General features: G+C 35.7%; 2 non-coding genes across 2 annotated transcripts; both read left to right on the top strand.

Annotated features, from left to right (window-relative positions):
- Positions 1-4,336: 4,336 nt before the first annotated feature.
- LOC135765779 (U2 spliceosomal RNA) lies at positions 4,337-4,527 on the top strand. Its single transcript, XR_010541041.1, has one exon. It is a non-coding gene; the product is annotated as a U2 spliceosomal RNA (small nuclear RNA).
- A 781-nt stretch (positions 4,528-5,308) lies between these two features.
- LOC135765742 (U1 spliceosomal RNA) lies at positions 5,309-5,473 on the top strand. The gene has a single exon (XR_010541004.1). It is a non-coding gene; the product is annotated as a U1 spliceosomal RNA (small nuclear RNA).
- The last annotated feature ends 1,319 nt before the right edge of the window (positions 5,474-6,792 follow it).

Here is a 6,792-nt window from a genome sequence, read left to right as displayed (position 1 = left end):
GCACACCTCTCAGAGCTTGAGATTGAGGAGGGCCTACTAGAAATACAGACTGCAAAGAGACCTTATGTCATTATACCAGTGAGAAATAACACTGAACATTCAGTAACTATTCCAAGGAAGACAACCCTTGGCAGCGTCCAGACTGTGGCTAGGGTGATTGAGGCCGATCCACTAGAGAGTTCTAGGCCCAGAGGAGTAGTAGTTACCGCAGCCACAACACCAGCTGCTCAAACTGCTTCAGCCTTGTGGCATCCCCCTGTGGACCTCAGCCACCTTAGTGATGAGGAACAGGCTCCAGCCAATCCGGTGCCAGACAACCAGGCCGAGGTCAGGAGGTCAAGTCGGGACAGACGACCTAGACAGATTTTTACATATGAGAACCTGGGTCAGCCTTCACTGACAACACAAGCCACAGTTAATATGGCAAACACACACTTACAATCCCCTACTTACACTACAACTCATACCACCCAACCCATGCACTCTCTTATCCCCTACCCAACACCAACCTATCCACTAAACTCATATTCTACCATTTACCCACTATTTACATACATGCCTTACCACCTAACATCACCACCATACCTATTACCAGTTCCTGTTGCCTGTTAAAAGAAAAAAGAGAGTTTTAGTTAAAAGATGAGCAGAAAATGGTGGGACCCATTTCTTTTTGCCGGGGAGTGTGTGACAACCACAAAAGTGTTGTATTTGTGTTTTTAAGAATATTCAATTATTGTCTTTTATTTGAAAACAATTTATTGTATTTCTTTTAAAGAAAGAAATTATAGTTATCCAAAGGGATCTATTTTTATGTGACTTTTCCTGTTTTAAAGTTAATTGAGTAGTGTTTGCTCCAGGCCAGCAGGGGGCAGTGTCGGGTGACAGGTTTACTGTAGCTGCGTGAGTTGTGAGTTTCTCATTACTGCAGAGAGCTCAAACCTGAACGCTGTCTCCTCGTTTCTCTCCTGTTTTACAGGTGGGTAAATGTACAAAAACACATCAGGTGTAGAATTTGGTCATGCAGAAATGCAAATGGGATAAGGGTGGACTGTTTTAGTGAAATAATTTTCATCAGAGTCTGTTAATGATTTTGTTTATAATGAGTTTGAAACGAGTCAGTTCAAAACACACACTTTCTCATGTACATAAAGCATATGATGATGTTTTTTGAGCTTGTAAGGTTAACAGATATGGTTAACTCACTGTTTGTTAGTTTTTCACCATTGGCTTAAAATGTTTTTGTTTAATAAGTCTATACAAAAATGTTTACAGTTTAAAATGAAGTTTAAAGTTACCCTTTTATTCACTTTATTAGTTTTGAGCATGATTTTGCAGTACTATATTAACATGATACTGATAAAATACTGTGAGTGAAAGATTCCAAGTATCTTTAAAAATAGCTGGTGGATATTACCATTGTCTTTGCATTTCATTTTGATAAATAGAGTAAAATACAAGCACAAAGAGTAAGTAAACATGTATTTGGGGCAAATAGATTTATTTTATTATGGATTTTGTAATGACATAGAAACTGAAAATTCATTGTTATGTTAAAGAGACACTGAACATGTAATATGTGAAACAAAAATGACTCTTAACAATAGAGGTGTTTTGCTGAAGGAAATTCAAAAAATAAATTACTGCAGAGAGCTCAAACCTGAACGCTGTCTCCTCGTTTCTCTCCTGTTTTACAGGAATTAATCTGTGTTTTACAGTGCCGTTGCTACGGTACCTGTTACAGATGCGACGAAACTTAAATCACGCAAAATATGAATGGTAACTAGACGTGCTTGTTGTGTGCAGGGAGTGCATTTATTTGTAAACTTTTGCTAAATCAAAATGGTTTATTTGTATTTGCTTTTTACCTGGGTTTTATCAGGTTCGCAGTCGGGACATTTTTAATCCATAGTGTATGGAGTTATCTAGTAGAAAATGATCTGCTGTTTTTTGGTAGAATGTTGTGTGAGCTAAAGAAACGAGGAATAAAACACACACCGCGATTAAAAAAATCAGATCTCATACTTTGTAATTGAAAATAAATAATAATTAATTTCAAAGAAATAAGAAGTAAAATGTGTAAGTATTCCTCAAAATGTGCTTTGGACTAAGTCTCCCGTCATCACAGCAAACGGGAGCAGACCCGAATAGGTATGTCTAGTTATTTTATTAAAAATTCCCAGCCGTCTGTAAATTCATGTTTGAAAGAAAAAAGTAAATGAATATCTTACTTACTGTTTTTGTCTTGTTTTCTAGTGAATATCTGACAATTCTTAAATGGAGATACATTTACTTGGTAAGCAAAGTGGCTTAAGATATTATGTATTGTAATAGAAAATTGTTATAAAAACGTTTTGTTTTTGCTGGGAATTCTTGTATATATTTCACAGCTATATAATTAATTATAATAACGCACTTTTTGTTGATAAACATGTTAAAAAATACATTAACACAGAATAATGTGGCAACAAATCAAATGTGCATTTAAATGCAACAAGCAGAAAATAAATAAATAAAGCAAATGCATGGAAAAGAAACGAGGAATAAAACAAACACCGCGATTAAAAAAATCAGATCGCATACTTTGTAATTGAAAATAAATAATAATTAATTCCAAAGAAATAAGAAGTAAAATGTGTAAGTATTCCTCAAAATGTGCTTTGGACTAAGTCCCCGTCATCACAGCAAACGGGAGCAGACCCGAATAGGTATGTCTAGTTATTTTATTTAAAATTTCCAGCCGTCTGTAAATTCATGTTTGAAAGAAAAAAGTAAATGAATATCTTACTTACTGTTTTTGTCTTGTTTTCTTGTGAATATCTGACAATTCTTAAATGGAGATACATTTACTTGGTAAGCAAAGTGGCTTAAGATATTATGTATTGTAATAGAAAATTGTTATAAAAGCGTTTTGTGTTTGCTGGGAATTCACAGCCATATAATTAATTATAATAACGCAATTTTTGTTTATAAACATGTTAAAAAATACATTAACACAGAATAATGTGGCAACAAATCAAACGTGCATTTAAATGCAACAAGCAAAAATAAATAAATAAAGCAAATGCACGGAAAAGAAACGAGGAATAAAACAAACACCGCGATTAAAAAATCAGATCGTATACTTTGTAATAATTGAAATAAATTATAAAAATCAACAGGTTTATATTTAAAACAAGTAAAAAATATCTGCCAGCGGGGTAAGAAAAATAAACTTAATTCTAGTTTCAACTTAATTCAATAATAAACTCAATTTAGGTTTATTTTTCTTACCCCACTGGCAGATATTTTTACTTGTTTTAAGCCTTAACCTATTACATTTTAGAATTTATTTCAGTAAACAAGACTTAAATTCTAAGCCACTTTGCTTATTAAGTAAATGTATCTTGATTTAAGAATTATTTTTTAACTCGAAAACATGAATAAAATACTAAGTAAACGAACAGATTGGGATGTTCAAAACACTTAAACATTTTTTTTCACTCTACCCTTCATATTACAGCTGTCGAAAAACCACAGCAACGTTGACAGACCTGGAAGCCATGATATATTAGCAGTTTTTAAAATAAGTTAAATCTAGAATCCTTATTGGTTTTAGATACTTAAAAGCAATGAATGATCTTCTTTCTTTTGAATTGATTTGGTATTATGGAGGAGCTCTGTGTCTGGTTATTGAAGATGATTTCGTCTTTGCTCCTATGTTGGCTTATTTTTTGTTATTTCCGTTACTATATATATATATTTTTTTTTCCCCTTTGTTTTTTCTGATTTGAGGTTATGAAAATGTTTTAATTTGTAATAAAGGTTTTTTGAAAATTCTAAATTCTCTCTCTCTCTCTCATGAGCGTGGATCAGTTCCTGCATCAAGGAAAAAATGCGCATCCTGGTAAATTTCAGAAGTTAGACGACTGAGCTGCAGCGGACAGCGTAAGATTTATGAAAACACATTTGAGAAGAAAGGCAAAGCATGTTTCACAGTTAATCCAAGACCATAATGACAATTTTGCGCTCTGTTTCCCGAAGCTCGTGGAGGCGTGGAGCAGCATACACAGTTAAGGTATGTGCGATCTACCGGCATTACCTTTACGATCGACGTATTGGATCTGCAAGCTGCAAGCAAATTAACTGAAGCTTTACTTCATGTTTCTGTTTGGTTAAGCGATGACTGCTTTTTCCCAACAGTTTGTGTGTGTTTTCTGCATGGGTTTAGAAAACATGAACTTCTGATCTGCTAGCTCAACGTTCTACCTCTGTAACGTATAGAGTTAAATGCCCGCTAGCCTCCACCCCAAAAGCCAGCGCCTTCGCCGGCTCCCCCTTTGGCTGCGTCTATTCCGGTATCGCTTCTCGGCCTTTTGGCTAAGATCAAGTGTAGTATCTGTTCTTATCAGTTTAATGTCTGATACGTCTCCTATCCGGAGACTATATGTTAAATGGATTTTTGACCTTCGGAAACGGAAGCGGAGCTTGCTCCTTCCACTCCATGCATCAACATGGTATTGCAGTGTTTCCATGAATGGTGCGCTCCCCTTCTCGGGGACAAATAAGTCAAATACAAAAAAAGAATTTGCTTCTTTTGTGCGTGAATGACGGTGTTTTTTCTAATACGTGTGTTTTAAAATTGCTGTGTTTTCGTTGGCTTTATTGGTTTAACGAAAAGCTTGCGTGGAAATGAACACGCTGATAAAGAAATGTTTTTGTAATGTATTTAATTATTTTCTTTACAAGTTTGTGGTGGTGATCCGAGGACGAATTAAACATCCTCGACACAGCTGAAGGTGCAACAAAAGCGAAAGAGGCCGATTGGAATGTTAAAAACACCTGAAAACTTTTTTCACTACCCTTCATACTACAGCTGTCGAAAATCCACAGCAACGTCGACAGACCTGGAAGCATAGCTGTACTTGTTTAACTCACAACGACAACGGGTAAGTCATTGAGCCCTGTGTTTTTATTTATCCACGTTCTAAAATTGCTATGCTTTCGTTGTTTCTTGATTGCTCTGTACATTTCTTTGTTTCTATTCCACGTAAAGTTACTTTGTAATAACGAAACCATATATTTGAATGCGCAATTTAAATCCATTTGATTTAAATTGTTTCACATATTTCACTCTACACGGTTCAACCGGGCTGGAAACGGAATAAAAATAGGGTAGATCTCGAAGAATGTTTGGTCTCAGACGTGGCTTCGTGCGCTTTCCACCTGGTCACACACAGTAATGAAATGTTAGTCGGACGCCCTTCGGGGGCGCCGTTGATGTGATCGGTCACAGGAAGATGCGGCCGTCTGGCCTCAAAGGGTGTCGCTCATACTTACCTGGCAGGGGAGACACCATGATCATGAAGGTGGTTCACCCAGGGCGAGGCTCAGCCATTGCACTCCGGTTGTGCTGACCCTTTGCGAATTCCCCAAATGTGGGAATCTCGACTGCAAAATTTCTGATAGTGGGGGACTGCGTTCGCGCTCTCCCCTGACCTATGTGTTAAAAATAGATTCTTTTGTCGTTTTACTTAAAATCCAAGAGACGTCTAACCACGGCCCAAGAATACATTAGTCATCAAAAAAGCGGCTATTCAACGACTACATAATTTCTAATAGACAGCGAATATGTGTCTAGGCTAAAACAAGGCTTAATTTGGGCTGTCAGTGAAAATCTAATAGACGTTTGACCATTCCAAAAGAATAGACTAGCCATTAAATAGAACCACAATCAAACGGCTACATGTCTAAGAGACAGACAACAAAATAATGCTTAGATGATTCTTTTATTTCCAATATAAGAGGTTCTCGGGAATGGCAATCATCCAAACTAATAAATTATAAAGGCTTTTATAAGAAAATGACAACAGTTAAACAACATAGACAGCGTTGGGCAATACAAAATGCTAATAAATACAAGACAAATTGAAATATTGTACATGCATGTACATTAAACAAGCCAACAAATCTGCCAATGGGCTACGACAATTTTTCTTGAATTAAGTGTTTATATCTAGATTTGTTTCTTACCCCTTTGGCAGATTTATTTGCTTGTTTTAAGCCCAAATTCGCTTAAATTTTGAGTTTTTTTCTCCCTAAAGGCTAGGCTTATTTTCTTAGGGCATTTTGCTCATCAAAAAATGCATCTTATTTTAAGACTTTCTAGATATTTGTACAGTGAAAACAGTTCGAAATAACAAGTAAGAAATGATTTTTTGCAATGTATTCATTCATTCGCTACCCTTCATAATACAGCTGTCGAAAAACCACAGCAACGTCGACAGACCTGGAAGCGTAGCTGTATTTGTTTAACTCACAAAGACAACGGGTAAAGTATTTTCTTGATTACCTAAATGACTTGCCGTAAGAAAATAAGTTTAGGTTTAAGGGGGGGAAATACAGTTTAAAGGGATATTTCAATTTATGATGATAATTCTGTCATCATTTACTCATGCATACAGGCTTACAACAACACGAGGATTAGTTTTTTTCTGAGTAACACAAAAGAAGGTATTTTGAGGAATGATGGTAAACCCACAGCAGATAGTCACCATTGACTTCCATAGTAGGAATAAAAAAATATGATGGAATTTATTAGGTACCATCAACCGTGTGCTAACCATCACTTTGCAAAATATTTTCTTCATCATTTATCACGCTACTTCCAAAATATTTTTTCCTACTAAGTCAATGTTTCATTATTTGCTTTACAAGCTTAAAAATGATGGTGACATGATTCCATGGTAATCACAAACAGTTAAACAAGTAAGATAATCACCATTACTTTTAAAAGCATTTTGAAAATTGCTTGCT

The sequence above is a fragment of the Paramisgurnus dabryanus genome, chromosome 9, assembly GCF_030506205.2.
Source record: "Paramisgurnus dabryanus chromosome 9, PD_genome_1.1, whole genome shotgun sequence".
In the NCBI taxonomy this organism is placed as follows: domain Eukaryota; kingdom Metazoa; phylum Chordata; class Actinopteri; order Cypriniformes; family Cobitidae; genus Paramisgurnus; species Paramisgurnus dabryanus.
Note: the sequence above shows the minus strand (reverse complement) of the source record. Positions and strands in the feature narration are given on the sequence as shown.